Consider the following 19082-nt stretch of genomic DNA (forward strand, 5'->3'; position numbering starts at 1 on the left):
CAAAATGCATTCACATTTTTTAAAAAACTGTTTGAAAAGGTTTGCTGTGAAAATTCTCCCCCTATTCCATCTCTCTCCCAACCACTCCCCAACCCAATGCCCCCACACCCCTACAACCTCCCCACTCAAATGCAACCACTGTTTTAAAGATTTTTTTCTCTCTCTTTCCAAAATTTCTTTAGACATAATATAAGCAAATACAAACATAAAACCTCATATTTTATACTAACGGTCACACTCTATACTACATTCTGTTTTTTCATTTAAGATTATGTATAGCTTGAAGCTCTTTCCAAATTAGTACATGGAGAAACGTCCTCATTCTTTTTTCAGTATTACGTTACGTGCATGTACCGTAATTTATTTATCCAGTCTCCTACTGATGATCATGCAGACTGTTTTAGTCCCTGTGCTATTTCAAAGTGCTGCAGTGAACAATCCTGTTTTCAAAGTGTGATTAATTTGGGCCTAAGCAAAGCTGGGTTGGCACACCAAGAAAGCAGTGCCAGTGCAGGGCCCACAAGTGCCCTCCCTGTGCTCTGAGGCCTGACACCATGACTCACTGGCTCCAAGATTAGTCACGTAAGCCCAGACACCCCAGGGTGAAAACGGATCATCTCTGGAGCACCAGGGATGCACCATCACAGGCCGCAATCTGAGGAGGTCGCCAGACTCAGAAAAGTCCGACCCAGTCCATTAAGGGAATAAATGTAAGGGGTTCCCAAGCCTTTTCCACTAAGGCAAGACTAATGACTGTAATTAGCTGACTGCACAATTAGAAGTGATTAAGCCTATTACAGAAGAGGCTCAGATCCCCACAGCTGGAAGCATCCCAGCACGGCCCGCTTAAAAGGTTTACTGCTTTCCTCTCTGTTTTCTTAGACTATACTTGTAGCACATGTCTACCCTCACAATAGGGGTATTATTTTTCTTTTCCATATTAGTTTCTTTTCAACATACTGTCACATATGGACATTAGCCAAGTGTGCCTAATCATTTGTTTAATTTTTCTATTTTAAAACTAAAATATAGAATTGCTTGGCAGTCCAGTGACTAGGACTCGGCGCTTTCACTGCCAGGGGCCTGGGCTCAATCCCTGGTCAAGGAATTAAGATCCCACAAGCTATAAGGAGTGGCCAAAAAATAAAAGTTAAAATATAATTTACATGCAGTACAATGCACAGATCTTAAGTCTGTAGTTTATAAGTTTTATAAATGATTATGTCATGTAACCAACACCCCGATTAAAATATAGGAGAATTTTTTTCTCTCCAAAAAGTCCTTCATGCCCTTCTTTCCATCATCCCCTACCTTGCTCCAGGCAACTCTTGTTTGCATGTGAAAGTCAGGCCAACCCCACCCTCCGTTGTGACTTTAAGTTAATGTTGTTAAGACATATATCATGTCATGTTATATGACATGAATTGGGAAAGAGCACCCTCCAAATTAAAAAGAGTATGTAATTCATTCTTTTGTCCTTAAATTCACGAGTGTGTCTGGGCAGCCATCCTAGCTGCTGAATATGTATTTTACTTTGTTCTCCTTCAAACAGTCACTGAATACTTCTTTAAAACTTCTAAAAAATTCACTTAAGTTTAGGAGTAGTTTCCAGATTCAGGGTCAAGTTTGTGGACAAGAGCAGCAAACATACTGGAAGCTGAGAACCAGCAGCAGAACCTGCCTGTGTGTCAACCTCTTGCACCACGTCCTTCTGAGCTTTCCAGCGTCAGGGTTTCAGAGAGTGAGGCTGTGAGGGGAAGTTAGGAAAGAGAGGAGCAGTGTGCCCCCAAACAGAAAGAGCCGTCTATAAGCAGGAATGTCAATCAAGGCAGGTAGGAGGGCTGCAAGAAAAAAAAAATCCCCACCTAAAGGAGAGGACAGACGAAGGGCACACACAGGGATTCATTTCGCCAATGACCAAGAAGGCTGAAAGTCCACATGAACTTTCAGTAAGAGTGCAGGAGGGCCTGCTTCCCTTGGGTGAAATAAACAATCTGTGGACAAGACTAAGGTGTGAACCTACAAATCTGGGTAGGGCAACAGGTCCCACTGGCAAATGAAGTTTGGGTTTTACTTTCTTTCTCTGTGCCAATGACAGAGGTGTCAGACAGTCACTGTGGTAATGTAAAGCATCACACTTTATTGTCCCCACCCCAAGGATCCCAGGAGTGAGTGCGTGTGTTGGGGAAATGTATGCAGGGAGGCTATCACAAAAGGGAGTACAGAAAGCTGTAATGTTACAGGGCAGGTGTAGCTGAGAAGGAAAAATTCCTGCGTCCCAGTGCTGCGGACCCCAGGGAAGCATAGCGGATGGGAGTTACGCATCCACATGGAGACCCCAAACTACCTCTTACCGAGAGCCTGGGAGGGTGGAGGAGCTGCAAATTTAACTGAGGGGCAGAGCTCCAAGATCATGGTCCTGGACCACCGGTGGGTGGGGAATGCTGTTCCCCAAACTCAAAGTGACAGGAGCGGAATTGTCTTTCCTGGGGAGCCACAGAGACCTGGGGACTCGTAGGGCCACTAGACTGAGCAGAGACCAGTAGTCCTTGCTTATACATGAAAGTCAGACCAGCCCCAGCCCTGCCTTGGACTGTGTAAGTCTTTGGGTTTGAAGAAGATTAAGTAAAGTGAAGTAACCCCATGGAGGAGACACTGAAGTTCCTGCTAACCATGCAAATGGGGAATTGATTAATTAATTAATTTTCTTTACAGGAGAAAATAAAAGCCATGTTTATTCTGTACCCTAACTTTGTGGGGTGGTCATCCTATTTACTCAGGTATCATCTGAACTCCAAGATCTTTTTGTAGTGGGGTAACATGTCCTGCCTTTGCAGCAACTGCTAGAACTTGTGCTCCAACTATTGCCTTGCTGCCAATGTCCTCCCTTCCTACCTGTAATCTCTAAAATGCTGCTTATTCTTTAAGACCTAATTCCAGTGTAATTTCCTACATGATACTCTGCTGATCACCTCACCCAGAAACAGTCTGACTCTCTCCTTTATGTTCTCCTATTCTCCTTTCCCTGCCAAGTACTTTGTTTTAGCATTTGCATACCTCTTTCATCTTGTCTTTTTATACCTAATAAATTGTAAACTGCATATCTTAATACCTCTTTTAATGCCTTGTACCTAGCAAGTAGTCCTTATATTTAAAAAAAAAATTTAAAATTGCTACCAAGTTGTGGTAGACATTGAGAGGGTGTTTCCCACACCTCTTGTCCCCCTCCCCACTGTGTAATCACCATAAGGTGAGTGGGATTGACCTTATCCAATTCCAGGGGCAGTCCTTTGTGGTGTATGCCGGTTTCAACACACTTGCCAAAGTGATAGGTTTTTGAGCCTGAGCCAAACGGTATATGGCACGCCCATAGTGATTGGTCCTTAGGGTGATTCAATCAGAACAAAGCATGGAGCTCACCCACAATGGCTACAGGCAGCAGTAGCCCTCCTCTCCCTAGACTAAATGTCAAGAAATTTTGACTGAGCTGTTCAATTCCAACTGGGCTGCTATTCACAGGCATCTTGAAACCAGTAAGAAAGTCAGCCTAAAAAGGAATTGGGCCCACCAAGGTGGGCAGGGCAGAGAGAATCAGAGATGGAGCCAGACCCCTGATTAAACCATTTAGAAGGCTTCCCTAACTTAACTCCTTAGTCATCTGAACTAATAAATTCTCTTCATGGTTTCTCCTACTTGCAACCCAAAGCATCTTAGCCAGTGCATTGGGAAGGCAGCACTACAGTGAACATTGTAGGTTCATACATGTTGTATGCACATAGCGTGTGCACAAACCTCCCCCTACCCCACCCCCCAGCCTGAATCTTCCTAGGGAGAGGGAAAAACATACACATCTCCAGTTCCTGGGATGGGGGCAACATCTGGCTTTATAAAATTGCACATTTTAAAGCTTTTGTGAATAATTACCAAAACATGGAACTGATGTTTTTGATAAGTTTTAACTAATTTCTGTATTAAAAATGATTTGCAATTATAACCTAAATTTTTAAGAATATCTCAGACTCTAACAACCGGTAATAAACTACACATTTTTTTCTCAAAAAAAAAAAAATCGTGTACTGTTTGGGACTCTGTAACAGTACTTAGAGTAATAAAATCAGCTTTTAGCATTTTGTGAAATTTGTACTTTCAACATCTTTCTTAGAAGGTGAAATGGAGTTTGAATAATTGGAAGGCGATACTGACTTTTTCTTGGTCAAGGTTCCATGCCTTGACCTTATTTACAACGTTAGGATTTTCTAGTCTGCTGGTTCACTTGCTTTCTTGGCAAGCATCATCCTCAAGTCTCCTCTCTAGGGGCTTAGCTGCTTGTGAACTGGGACCCCATCTTGTGCCTCTTTCATAACCTGTGTCTTCCTCCTGCCATGAGGAGTTCTAGAGCTTCCCAAACGCTGGTGGATGGCCCATGGAAATTTCCACAGCAGCTGCCCAGCCCTGGCCCCCCCACCTGGGCCCTGGCCCACAAGTCCTACAGCCCAAGGACACTAAGCCTGGCTCTGGGTCAGGCCTGTGGTCTATTTATGACTTTTTATCTCAGGGTTTGTGCCTTGGCACTTTGCACTCAAGAAACTTCCGCCCCTCCTCACCAGTCAGCACACGTCCTTATCTAGAGAAGAGAACAGTGGGCCGATAAACAAACTCTCTTTCTCCATGGCTACCCAGATGGCCCCAGTGTCTCTCTGCCTTTGGTTCATTCCTCTTGTTCAGGGGCCCAAATCCTTTATGGGAACAAAGAAAACCTTCTGACATTCAGATAAAATATCTTCATGACCACTGATGAGATTACTGATGAATCTGTTTCTCACATGCGTCCCCTTGGTGTGTTACTGCTAGTCACTCACGCTGCGTGCTAAGTTGCTTCAGTCATGTCCAACTCCTTGTGACCCCATGGACTGTAGCCCCCAGGCTCCTCTGTCCATGGGATTCTCCAGGAAAGAAGACTGGAGTGTGGTGCCATGCCCTCCTCCAGGGGATCTTCCCTGCCCAGGGATTGAACCCAGGTCTCCTGTATTGCAGGCAGACTCTACTTTCTGAGCCACCAGGGAAGCCCTCCCTTTACTAGGGAAAATGTGTCTCCCAAGTGGGAGGAACCTCTCCCTCGCTCCCACCGGATATGGTCCTGAGCTCGGCTCAGGCAGAACTGGCCACTGATGGATCCCAGACAGCTCAGGGGAGAGCTGGCTCAGGAGGTACCAGGAGCACCCAGTGCCCAAGGAGGAGCTGTCCTGCTTCCAGCCCTGCAGCCTCGCTCTCCTCTCAGGCGTGGAGCGAGAACGAGGGACCGGGAGCCAGAGAACCTGAGAACAGAGCAGAGCTCTACCATTACATCAGGTCTCTTGGGTACCTTACGTAACCTCTCTGGGCCTCAGTGTTCTAAGGTGCCAAATATCTGAGCTACTTACTTAATTCTTAATTTAATCTTGTGATATTACCACCATTTTTTTTTTCTTTTTAGCAATGACCGTGTCTATTATGTGACTCAGATATCAGCTGAAGCCTCCCTGAACAAGATTGGTTCAAACATCCATTCCACATCCTATGGAAGCCTAAAGTCCTGCCCCCCAAATTTGGCCAATTCCCAGGAGGCCAGGGTGGAAGGTAGGAGGAGGCTTATGTACACAGTCACCTCTGGCCCTGAGCCCCTGAGAGTGCTGAGGTCCACTGATTTGTAGACGGTCTCACCATCTGTGTACCGTCCCTAGGCAGAGCTGTGCTGACCCCTTTGGGGAATGAAAGGGATCTACGTGACGTCAGACGAAAGAGTAGACATTGCTGCCCTTGGAAGCCTTTAGCTGCCCCATTCTATGAGGACTTCTATCAGCTGATCGCCTCATGGAGTTTCAAGTTAGTGAATTTTTTTTTTTTTTCCTCCCTTACTTTCCCATCTCTAGAGCTTCGCTGGTGGGTTAGATGGTAAAGCGTCTGCCTGCAATGTGGGAGACCCGGGTTCGATCCCTGGTTCAAGAAGATCCCCTGGAGAAGGAAACGGCAACCCACTCCAGTACTCTTACCTGGAAAATTCCATGGACTAAGGAGCCTGGTAAGCTACAGTCCATGGGATCGCAGAGTGGGACACGACTGAGTGGCTTTACTTTCTTTCTTATCTCTCCCCCTTATCCCTTCCCTTTGAGACTGCCTCCAGAACTCCAAATGCTTCTTACTGTACTCCGTGGAGTCATTTATTTCTCTACCATTCCTTCTGCCAAACTCAACCTTTCAAACTAATCGAGGTGTGAAATAATACAAGATCAGCCGTCCTTAGGTACCAAGCAATTGGGGCTATAGGTGTTTTTTTCTCACTCAACTAAAACTGTGATACGACTTCTGCTAAATTATTGCCTAAATGACAATTCCATTCCTTAGAAAGCAGAGAAAATAAAGAGGAGCAGCATTTTGGTTCTAATTCTGCACAACCAGGGGAGTTTGCTCATCAGGGGAAAATGACAGAAATCTCACTGTCACCCAGGAGTGTATGACCGCGGGGGAGGCCTGCTAAATGGTCCAGTGTGTGCCAAGACTCAAGAAGGAGTTGTTGTTCAGTTGCTCAGTTGTGCCTGACTCATTGCGACCCCATGGACTGCAGCATGCCAGGCTTTCCTGTCCTTCACTATTTCCCAGAGTTTGCTCAAACTCATGTCCATTGAGTTGATGATACCATCCAACCATCTCATCCTCTGTTGTCCCCTTCTCCTCCTGCCTTCAATCTTTCCCAGCATCAGGGTCTTTCCCAATGAATCAGCTCTTTGCATCAGGTGGCCAAAGTATTGGAGCTTTAGCATCAATCCTTCCAATGAATGTTCAGGGTTGATTTCTTTTAGGATTGACTGGAATCAATCCTTTAGAATTGATCTCCTTGCAGTCCAAAGGACTCTCAAGAGTCTTCTCCAGCACCACAACTTGAAAGCATCAGTTCTTTGGCACTCAGCCTTCTTTATGGTCCAACTCTCAGGAAGAAGACTCCTACAGTATTTGGAGAAAAGTTAGGTGTGATTGATCTCATGATCCAAGAATAAAGGGAAGACAGCTCAAGTAGGACTGAGTGGTCCTGTTACAAATGACCCCCTGGGGGAAAAGATAAAACAGCTCCACAGTCAAATACACCCATAGGTAGGTGAATGGGTCAGCAGGGTGTTTCCTCACTGGCCAAGAAGAGCTCAGCATCTTCATCACATGACTTGAAGGTTGCCCTGGGGACCTTCTCCACTCCGGTGGGAGATCAGCGGGCCTGGCCTGGCAGTGGCACACAGTTTTCTGCTCATGCTCCCTCCACTGGAACTATCACGTGGTCACACTCCCTGCAGGGGGATGTGGGAATGGAGTCTAAGTGTGCTCTCAGAAGAGACAGAAGGCAACAGCAAGGTGTCTCCCAGTAGTAGCAGTCTCTGCCACACCCTTCTTCAATTTCCTTATCAAGAGTGCAAAATTGAGTAACAGTATCAGTAAGAGGATATGGAAGCAGATAGAAAGACAGCACCTTGATGCCCCGGGAGAGCTCAGGTCTTCTGACAGGATGAATTACACCCAAGGGGACTGAGGGGCTGGTGGACAATCCATCTTCATCTTAGGGGAACTGTAACAAAAAGAACTGCTACTGGAAGGCTGAAGAGGCAGGCACTATCATCCCGATATTTATAAAGACTAAGAAACTGGAATCTAGAAAGTACACAGTGATGAACTTGACATGAATACAGGATGAGTGGCTCAAAGAGATCGTCAGATGGGTGGTCTTGAACATTGAGAAGGAAAGCAATGACCACTAAGAGCCAGCATGTAGTCCAGGCTAACCTCATTTTCTGTTTTGAGAGGATTATCTTAATAATGCTTGTATCTTTAGTCTTCATAATATTCCTTCAGGAGGTTTGTGCTATGGAATCAATGCAAATTATGGACAAAGTTACTTTGCACAAAATGATATTGTCACTATTTTTATTTTATTTTTGGCTATACCATGCTACTTGCAGAATCTTAGTTCCCTGACCAGGGATTGAACTTGAGCCCCTGGCAGTGAGAGAATCAAGTCCTAACCACTGGACCAGGAGGGAACTCTCACTATTTTATTTATAATAGCAAAAAATTATATACCATCTAAAAGTACAGCAATAGGGGAATGGTTATGTAAATCATTAATCATTAATACAATGAACTATTGTATAGGCTTTAAAACTGTTTTTGAAGAGTAATAATGATACGAGAAAATACAAATGAAATACTGTCAATGATAAAATCGGGATGCAAATATCAGAGAATGAATGCTCTCAGTGATGTGAAAAATATCAGCATAGAAAAATGATGAATAAAATAGGCAGAAATGTTAACAGTAGTTACCTAAGATGGCAGAATTATTGGTCGTTGTTAATTTCCTCCATGTACCTCCCTATATTTTGCCACAGTGAGCATGTATGACTTCCACAAAAAGAGAAAAAAACCTATTCTTTAAAAAAGAAAAAAATCACCAAGCTGATAGAGCAGGGCCACCACACATATAAATAGGACATCATCATTTCACAAGGTATTTGAAAAAGAATATTCACTGCACTGATAGATTAAATTATGACTCACTTATTATGAATATAGGTGGTTGTTAATCACTGAATGACCATCCATCCCCAATCCAGACTTAGGTCTGCAGAGGCAGGAATAGGTTTTGTCCTGTTCAGTAATTTTATGCTTGTCTCAGGTGAACATCTGCACTGTCCAACGTGCTATCCACTAACCATGTGCAAATAATTGGTTCTAAATTAATCAAATTAAATGCAATTTAGGGGAATTCCCTAGTGGTCCAGGGGTTAAAACTCTGTGCTTCTGCTGCAGGGAGCGTGGGTTGGATCCCTGGTCAGGGAACTAAGATCCCACATGCCACATGGCCAAAAATAAACAAACAATCCCCCCCTCCGCCCCCAGGTAACTAAAATTAAATGCGCTTTAAAATTCAGTTCCTCAGTTGCACCAGCCTCATTTTAAGTGTTCAATAGGCACACAGGGCTAGTGACCACTGTATTGTACAGCTTAGATAGACAGCATGTCCATCATTCTAGAACATTCTGTCGGCAAGTGCTGGCCTTGGGGTAATGATATCAGCTTCACAGAGCGCACCAGGCTGAAGGGAAGTCAGCCTCTCAGGTGATCACCACAGGCTGGCACGACGAGCCAGGTCTAAGCAGATGAACCCGAACAGTTCTAAGCATGATATCCACCACTGGACCACCATGGAAGTCCCCGGGGGTGGGTGGGGTGTTAATTTTTGTTGAAGACAAACTCCATATGTGTCTGTGAGATAACGCAACTAAGCCAAAATACAAACTCTTGAGTTGAATGAATGAAGTATACGGTTCAGGACAAGAAAGTGATAGTTCCAAGCTATGTTGGTCAAACTACACTGAGAATTCAAGTGTTTTTCCATCAATGGTGTTTTCAGAACCAGAAGTGGCCAGAATGAAACTGATTAAATACAAAAAACAGTTTGCATCACTTGAGACTGCTGTTAGTTATACGCGGATGGAAACTGGAAACCAGCACAGCATATGAGGGGAAAAAAAAAGACTGGTAGGAGCAGTCCAGCTACCAGGTTTTAGTGGCTTTGTGCCTGGTTTGGTAAATAGTGAGGTAATAAGCCATACAGGTAATACAAGTGGTGAGACTGGTGAGAAAGTGCATTAACATGGTGCCGGTGTGGGGAGAGAAAGAGAGAACTAAGACTAATACCCTTGAGCAAAAGCCAGAGGTAATCAAGTGATGTTTAAGGATTTATAGCAATCCAACCAGAGCTATGAAAGCAGTTTTGTTATCAAACCACTTGCAGGAAGATTAATTTTGTTACTGTACATCTAAAACATTCTATTCCTAATCTCGTCTTGATTCTTTTTTAAGCCACACAGTATTGGGATCTTAGTTCCTCAGCCAGGGATTGAACTCATGCCCCTTACATTAGAAATATGGAGTCTTAACCACTGGACTGCCAGGGAAGCCCCTATACTTGCTTCCTTTTTGTTCCTAACCTTGTCTTAAAACAGTTCTTACATCAGATAAGAACTCTTCTAAACAAAGTTGTTTTTTGATAATGTGTGATTTCCCCAAAATGCAACTATCATATTTTATATAGTGGAGCAGCCACAGTTGTCTTCAATTTTGAGTATTTTGGTCCAAAAGAGATGCTGGATTACTTATGCAAGTCAAGAGAAAAAGGATAAAGTTCTAGAAACAAAAGCAACAGAAGATATGTAGAGCTGAAACTGCTGTGTGGACACCTGTAGAAAGGGAAGTGATGGGAACTGAGTCTTAGTTTGATACAAGGAAGGAACTTCCAGCAGTCAAAGGTGAGGCAGCAGCTGCAGGAAGCAGTATGGGGTGGGGGCAGGGTGGGGGTGGGTGGGGGAGGGGAGGGGGGGAGGGGAGGGGGAGGGCTAGGTAAAGGGTCACCCTGAGTTTGTGCCTGGGACTTTCTGGCCATGTGACCTCAGGACAAGTTACTTTACTCTTCTAAGCCTCAGTTTCTTCACCTGTAAAAGGAGATAATAACTCTTAGTGTTATTATAGGAATTAAATAAACTAATACATGCATAGTGCTTACTGTAGCGTCTGGCACATGCCAAACCTTCCATCAGTGTTACCTATAGCCTGTTATGATTGTTCGTGTAAGCTCCTTGTCTCTGAATGTTCCAGCAAACCTCCTGGATCACTGGTTGGGAGAATCATAGGATGGATTTCTGCACTGTATTGGTAGATGGTTAGGATATGTTGTGCCGATACTAGCAACCTAGAACTTAAGAGGTGGGGTAGGAAAAGGGTTCTGTGGTCAGATCAGTTGACAAGCGCTGGAATAATCAAAATTCAACAGCTCTTTTCTCTGTGACTTCTCTGAGCCTTTAGTATCACTTGCTTGCTCAGTCGCTTCAGTCATGTCTGACTCTTTGTGGCCCTTTGGGCTGTAGCCCACCAGGTTCTCTGTCCATGGGATTCTCCAGGCAAGGATACTGGAGTGGGTTGCCATTTCCTCCTCCAAGGGATCTACTCCACCCAGGGACTGAACCCAGGTCTCCTGCGTCACAGGGGGATTCTTTACCACTGAACCATCGCCGAGCCCTGTTACTACCCTGATAATTACATTCCTATCATACTTGGCCACAGAACCCTTTTCATAGAATATCTTGAGGGAAGAGAGTGTTTTGAACACATTTTAGGAAATATTGAATTAGATGCTTTCTGAGATTCTTTCTGACTCTGGCATCTGAAAAAGTTGTGAACTACAAATCCAGTGATGTTTACAGCTACTGTTTATTGAGCACTATGAACCATGCACTGATTTGAGCATTTTAGATATGTCACATGATTGTCACAGTAACCCTTTAACATTTCATTGCCCTCTTTTTACAGCTGAGAAAACTGAGAGAGGTTAAGCAATTTGCCCAAGTTCACACAGCTAACACATGGTGGAACCAGGAATACAACCTTGACTGCTCTTCAAAACCCTGCTCTTAACTGCTAGACCATGCTTTAGCAGAAGCTGCTGAGTTTTTTATGTAGCAGTATAAATATGATGATGTATATTTAGGGGAAAAAAACAATGTGGGGTTGACATTATAAGAAAAGGGACAAAACACAGTCCAGGAGCCAGGAGACTTGGGAGGTGAAGCCTTATCTTACAAATTTAGATCTCATGCCCTTTCTACTGACCAGTATTCAAGCCAACTATTCACGCCAGTTTGCTTTAAGGTTATCGGTGAGGTCATTGGAACCACTGGCTACCAGGAAGTGAGAGGACTGTCTGTGCTAAATGACCGGGAGATTTTTTTTTCCTTTAGTAGAATTGCCATGGCTGATGAGAAATGAGGCCCTTCACAACATATGCCCTTTACCTCTACCTTCATCCAAGATGAGATCAAAGGGCAGAGGAATTCCTTGGCTCCCTCTCTTGATGTGCTTACCCCTTTACTGTGATAACTCAGTTCAGTTCAGTTCAGTCGCTCAGTTGTGTCCTACTCTTTGCGACCCCATGAATTGCAGCATGCCAGGCCTCCCTGTCCATCACCAACTCCTGGAGCTTACTCAAACTCATGTCCATCGAGTCAGTGATGCCATCCAACCATCTCATCCTCTGTCGTCCCCTTCTCCTCCTGCCCCCAATTCCTCCCAGCATCAGGGTCTTTTCCAATGAGTCAACTCTTCGCATGAGGTGGCCAAAGTATTGGAGTTTCAGCTTCAGCATCAGTCCTTCCAATGAACACCCAGGACTCATCTCCTTTAGGATGGACTGGTTGGATCTCCTTGCAGTCCAAGAGGCTCTGAAGAGTCTTCTCCAACACCACAGTTCAAAAGCATCAATTCTTCAGTGCTCAGCTTTCTTCACAGTCCAACTCTCACATCCATACATGACCACTGGAAAAACCATAGCCTTGACCAGACAGACCTTTGTTGGCAAAGTAATGTCTCTGCTTTTTAATATGCTATCTAGGTTGGTCATAACTTTCCTTCCAAGGAGTAAGCGTCTTAATTTCATGGCTGCAATCACCATCTACAGTGATTTTGGAGCCCCAAAAAATAAAGTCTGACACTGTTTCCCCATCTGTTTTCCATGAAGTGATGGGACCAGATGCCATGATCTTAGTTTTCTGAATGTTGAGCTTTAAGCCAACTTTTTCACTCTTCTTTCACTTTCATCAAGAGGGACACGCTACTTAACAGTAAGGAGAGCAGGTGCCTCTTCCTCATGGACTATGCTGATAAGAAGAAGCACATCCAGATTAAAGCAGAGAACCTGAAAAGCTGGCTTCTTACTTCAGCTTGACATCAAGGTCACATTCATTCCCAAGCATGTCAACCCCTGCAGCGTGGTCAGCCTCTGGCCTGGGCCTGTAACTGAATCAAGCCTAGGCCTCTCCTGGTTCCTCAGCTCACTGGGAGGGAGCACAGCGGGGCTGCACTTTCTGCAGGCAGGGACTTGGGTTTATCACCTTTGCTTCTCCAGCACCACTGGTCAGAGATCCGACAGGAACTCAGTGCTGCAGGCTGAAGCCTGAACATCACGGCTTGAGGGCCTCCCTGTGGCTCCAGGTGGAATCTGCTGCCCTCGTGTGGCCATCCTGGCTCAGCGCTAACCGAAGGAAAATTGAAGGCAAATGGGCCCTTGAGAGGCTGGGAAAAGACAGATGAACTGAGTCATCAGGTGAAAGTAGCAAACTTAGGGGGGCGAAGGGGGACAGTGGTCCTCCAACTTTTTGGCCCCTGTTCTCTTTACACTTGTAAAAATTACTGAAGACCCCAGAGATCTTTTATATGAATTGATTCTCTCCTATTTAGAAATTACAACTGAGAAACTTTTTAAAATATTGACATAGCAATTCTTTAAAAGATAACAATAAACATTTCATGTTAACATAAATAACATATTTAGGTAAAAAACTGTATTTTGCAAGGAGAAAAGAAACTTTAATAAAAAGAGCAGCACTTACTTGCATTTTTGCAATTCTCTTTGATAGAATACAATATTTCAATAGAAGACAGCGAGACCCTCATTTCTTTTGCATTCAATTACTTCTAGAAAATGCCTGTGTACATTCATGAGAGAAGAATGAAAAAGGCAGAGTATCTTCGTATTATTATGAAATAGTTTTGACTGTGTTGTCCCCCTGGGTCCACATTCTGAGAACTAACCCTGACTCAGAGTCCTCCTCTCCCAGCTCAAGAGCCCAGGTTGGGGAAGGTGGGAAGGGAAGAACATCCACAGAAATAGGTAGTAAAGTCTTCACATTTTTTTTTCTTTTATGTTTAAAACAGCTGGACTTTTGTAAGCAGAGAAGTTGGGGAAGAATATTGACTGAGTCACTGTTTCCCTCTTTCCCCTTCAGAGATAAGATTTTTCTTTTTAAGAGATGACTTCATTTGCTTTATTTTCATGCATTCATTTTTTTAAATTATTTATTTATCTGGCTACACTGGGTCTTAGTTGTGGCATGTGGGATCCAGTTCCCTGACCAGAGATCTAACCTGGACCCCTGCACTGGAAACAAGTAGTCTTAGCCACTGGACCACCAGGGAAGTCCCTTCATGCACTTCGTTTTGTTTTTTAAAGCAGTTATGTTTTTTTCATAGACAATTTAGAAATGGTGGTATGATACACATAACATAAAATTACCATTTTGAACATTTTAAAGCATGTAATTTAGTGGCATTTAGTACATTCACAATGTTACACAAACATCACCGCTGTCTGGCCCTGGAACATTTTCATCACCCCAAAAGGAACCCATGCCCATGAGGAGTCATTTCCCACTATCCCCTCCCCCAGGTCCCTGGCAGCCACCAATCTGCCTCCTGTCTATGTGGTTTGCCTTTTCTGGAGAGTTCATATTGGGAGAGTTCATATAAATGGTATCATATAATATGTGGCTTTTTGTATCTGGCTTCTTTTACTTATCCTAGTGTTTTCAAGTTTCATCTATGCTGTAGCAGGAATAAATACTTCATTTCTTTTTATGGCTGAATATTCCCTTGTAAGGATATGCCAATTTTACTTATCCAAGTTTTGGCTATTGTGACTTGTGATGTATCAACATTTTGTACAAGTATTTGAACACTTGTTCTCAATTATTTTGAGTGGAAATGTTCGGTCATATGACAATCTTATGTTTACCTTATTAAGGAACCACCAAACTGTTTAGGGTGCCACATTTCACTATGTAAATGTTTCTTCAGAGAATCATTAAAATAACATATTCAAGAGGCTTCCTGCATCAGTGGAAATGAGGTGGGGAACCCAGGTCCCACTGTAATATTAATAATTATTATTGTTAGCTTAAAATCATGCTTCTGGTTGTAAAGTATTATGATTTTTCACATGCTTTGATGATCATTATTTATTTGAGCTTGACAACACTGCAAAATGGTGAGCAAAGCTAGTCATGTACTCATGACATGCATGTGTGTGCTCAGTCGCTCATCCGTGTCTGACTCTTTTTGTGACCCCATGGACTGCAGCCCACAAGGCTCCTCTGTCCATGGAATTCTCCAGACAAGAATACTGGAGCAGGTTGCCATTTCCTTCCCTAGGGGATCCTCCTGGCCCAGGCCTCAAACCCACGTCTCCTGAACTGGCAGGTGGGTTCTTCACCACTAGCGCCACTTGGGAAGCCCCACTCATGCCATAGCTTCTTAAAAAACTTAAAGTACAATTTGGATCACCTTTGCTGCTGCTACTGCTGCTAAGTCGCTTCAGTCGTGTCCGACTCTGTGCGACCCCCATAGACGGCAGCCCACCAGGCTCCCCTGTCCCTGGGACTCTCCAGGCAAGAACACTGGAGTGGGCTGCCATTTCCTTCTCCAGTGCATGAAAGTGAAAAGTGAAAGTGAAGTCATTCAGTCGAGTCCAACTCTGTGCGACCCCATGGACTGCAGCCCACTAGGCTCCTCCGTCCATGGGATCTTCCAGGCAAGAGTACTGGAGTGGGGTGCCATTGCTTTCTCCATAGAGGAATTTCATGTATATTTCCTTTAGGAAGATACAATTTTTTTTTTGGTATAATGAGAAGGTAGAGGGAGACGTTGGTTACACTTGGGCAGGTCTTGCAATCTGGCTCCCACAGCAGCCAACTTGAGCCAAGGATTTGAGAACAGCCAGCTCCTGTGTACCATGGAGGGGATTCCACTATGGAGGGTGAGGATGTAGGGAAGATGGGGTTGGGGGAAGGGGCAAGGGAGGCAGCAGGTCAAAGTGCATTATCAGGCCTCTCACATGGAGGCCCGTACGGGGAGGCAAGGAGTGTCGACTGAACAATTCACCAACCCACCCCAAACTCATCCTCCCAGGTCCTATTCTAGTTCTTCATCCCTAAATATGAACCATCAAGCAAGAACCATCGGCCACTTTAGAACAGGTATAAAAAAGAGAAAGATGGGCAGATGACGAAAAAGATGACCCTGGAGAAAACTTGAGAGGATTCAGAGAGTAGAACACTTTTTAAAACAATTAGTTTTTCCAGATCGATCTGAGATGGTATTATCTATATCAAATATTAACAGGTCAACTGTGAGAAAGGAACAAGTAGAAGTGAACACTTTTGGGGAAATGTTTTAAAATATGCCATTCATCACACACACACACTCACACACACACTTCTGCTAACTGTGTGTGGTGACGGATGTTAAGTAGGCTTACTGCGGTGATCATTTCATAATATATGCTCTTAACTAAGAGACAATAGGCCCCAGATAGAGTCACTTGTGCTAAGTCCACATCACCAAACTGAGACTTAATAATTAAAGTGTGTCCAGAATTGTAATCTTAACCTGTCTATCCGGAATTTCCTGGTCGGCACTAGTGAGGTCATCTGCCAGCTAGACCCCTGCCATCCCCCAAAGGCAGGTGACCTTCCCTGAAACAATCCACTCTTTGCTGTTAACTTCCTTATCCTGCCTCGTTCTGCCAATAAAAGTCTTCCACTTTGTACAGCAGTTCAGAGCTCCTATCTGCAAGATAGGATGCTGCCTGATTCATAAAGCATTGAGTAAAGCCAATAAGAGCTTTACATTGACTTTAGCTGAATTTGTTTTGAACACTACAAATAGAGAACAATAGAGAACAGATTTATGGACATGGTGGGACGGGGTGGGGGCTTGCAGGGGGAGGAGAGTGTGGGATGTACGGAGAGAGTGACATGGAAACTTACTATATGCAAAATAGACAGCCAGCGGGAATTTGCTCTATGACTCACCAACCTAGAGGGGTGGGGTGGGGAGGGAGATGGGAGGGAGGTTCAAGAGGGAGGGGACATATGTGTACCTAAGGCTGATCCATGTTGATGTTTCACAGAAAACAACAAAATTCTATAAAGCAACTAACTTTCAATTAAAAAATAAATTTTAAAAAAGATAAAAAATTTTTAAAAAGAAAAAAATACAAATGTCAAATCACTCATTATGTTGCACATCTGAAACTAATATACGTCAATTAGATCTAAATTTTTAAAAAATGTGATTGCCAAAAACTAAAGTGTTGGAAGGCTGAGAGATAAATTAGAATATGGATGGGTGGAGAGACAAAGAGAAGGCACAAGAAAATAGTTTAGGAAAAAAAAAACAAAACAATATGAGAGTTCTAACAGAAGTCTCCAAAAAGCAAAATTAAAAAATTTTTTAAAATCCTAAGAGCCCGTCTACCTTAATCCCCGGCTGTCATCTGTCATCTCCCGTTTTCACCTCCTCTGAAGACACCACCGTGGTCCACACTCCCTCATGACCCTCGCTCTCTCTCACTATATTGTTAACTTCAAGATCTACGTTGGCGAACCAGAAGATACACCATAGCCACATACGTCCTTATCCTCTTTAGATGGATATATAGTCATCTGAAATAAACATATTTCCCAGTCTCCCTTGTAGCAAGGTGTGGTCATGGCCACAGAATATAAGCAGAAGTGCTGTAGGCAACTTTAAGAGGAAGAAGTGCATCCTTTTCTTATCCTCCTTTTAGGCCAGATGGAGTATTGACTTGATGGCTAGAGCCTGGCAGCCAGCTTGGACCATGAGGTGAAAGCTACCTACTGAGGACATGGAACAAAATGATAGAAGCCTGACCCCTGATACCACAAGCTATCATGACCTTCATGAGCTGCTTGTTTGTGAGAGAACAATAGCCATCTTGTTTAAATCGTTATTTTTGTTATATACAGATTAACCTAATCCTATTCTCAGGAGGTTTCAAAGATGTCCCTCAGGTCACACAGTTAAGTAGCTGGCAGAGCCAAAATTTGAATGCAGACCATTTTATTCCAGAGCCCATAAAGTGGGCTCTGCCCCACCTCGAGGCCTTACAGAGGAGACAGCACAAGGGACTGCAGTCATGAGCTCTAGAGGGGGCAACAAGAAGCCAAGTGAGCATGTGGTGGAAAAGAAAAAGCCAGAGGAGCATACAGCAGAGAGAGTGAACGAGCTTCACCACACACTTGGCAGCCCCATTCCCACGGTGCTGCGGGGGAGGAGAGAGGGAAAGCTGGCCCTTGGGTTGAACCATGATTGGTTGGTTCAACAAGGTGGGGGACAGAGGTGTTTGCATACTACTTCTCTGTTCTTCTCAGCATGTCTGGATTATCTTTTTTCATCTCCTCCACTTAGGTGCGGGGTTCCCCCGTCTCCCAGCTACTCAGAGACCAAGCTTCCCCAAACAGAGTCTCCTCAAGCATCTCTGTTTTCTCTCCAATGGCTCTCACCCTTTTGCCTTCTCACATTTGTTTCTTCCGAGTCTTCACTAGGCTTCCCTAGTGACTCAGTTGGTAAAGAATCTGTCTGCAATGCCGGAGACCCAGGGTTTGATCCCTGGGTCAGGAAGATCCCCTGGAGAAGGAAATGGCAACTCACTCCAGTATTCTTTCCTGGAGAATCCCCATGGACAGAGGAGCCAGGCAGGCTACAGTCTGTGGGATTGCAGAGTCGGACACGACTATGCGACTAACTTTCACTTTTCACATCAATCTTAACACCTAACCAGGGCACCGCTCACCTCTCCTCCCCTCACTGTTCACCCCCACCTTCTGCTTTAGCCTCTACATGTGGCTCCTTTCCCAACACCCAGGTCAGGCCTCTGACAAAGGCCTTCTAAGCCTAACAAGTCAAAGCACTTGTCAGATCTCCTCTTTGGAAGCCCCACCCTGAAACTACTCTTTCAAAGATAAATATCGCCCTACTTGCCAAACTGAATGCGTTTTCCCCAGTTTTTCTTCCCCTTTAATCTCCAGGGAGCTTGTACTCTCACAGACCAGGCATCATCTTCTTAAAATTCTCCCTACTTTTGGCTTTCACAGCAGTGATGGGGGCACCTGCATCCCAAGCCAGGGACAAGCCAGATTGAACTGCCACCCCCAGGCCAAGCGACTCTGCCCTCTCGGCTTCCACGTCTATCTCCGCTCTTCTACAAACAGCCCAGGGGGGAAAGGAAGCTAGGTCACACCACCAAAATACACAGTTCTTTCATCTCCTCGTGATATGTAGCCAGCTTTGCGGCTCTCGCGGCGCTTCTGGGACAGCAGACAGAGCTTCCAGTTTGAGCAGCAGTCTCAGCACCTATATTTTCTCAGGAG

This window comes from Cervus canadensis, chromosome 13 (genome assembly GCF_019320065.1).
Source record: "Cervus canadensis isolate Bull #8, Minnesota chromosome 13, ASM1932006v1, whole genome shotgun sequence".
In the NCBI taxonomy this organism is placed as follows: Eukaryota; Metazoa; Chordata; class Mammalia; order Artiodactyla; family Cervidae; genus Cervus; species Cervus canadensis.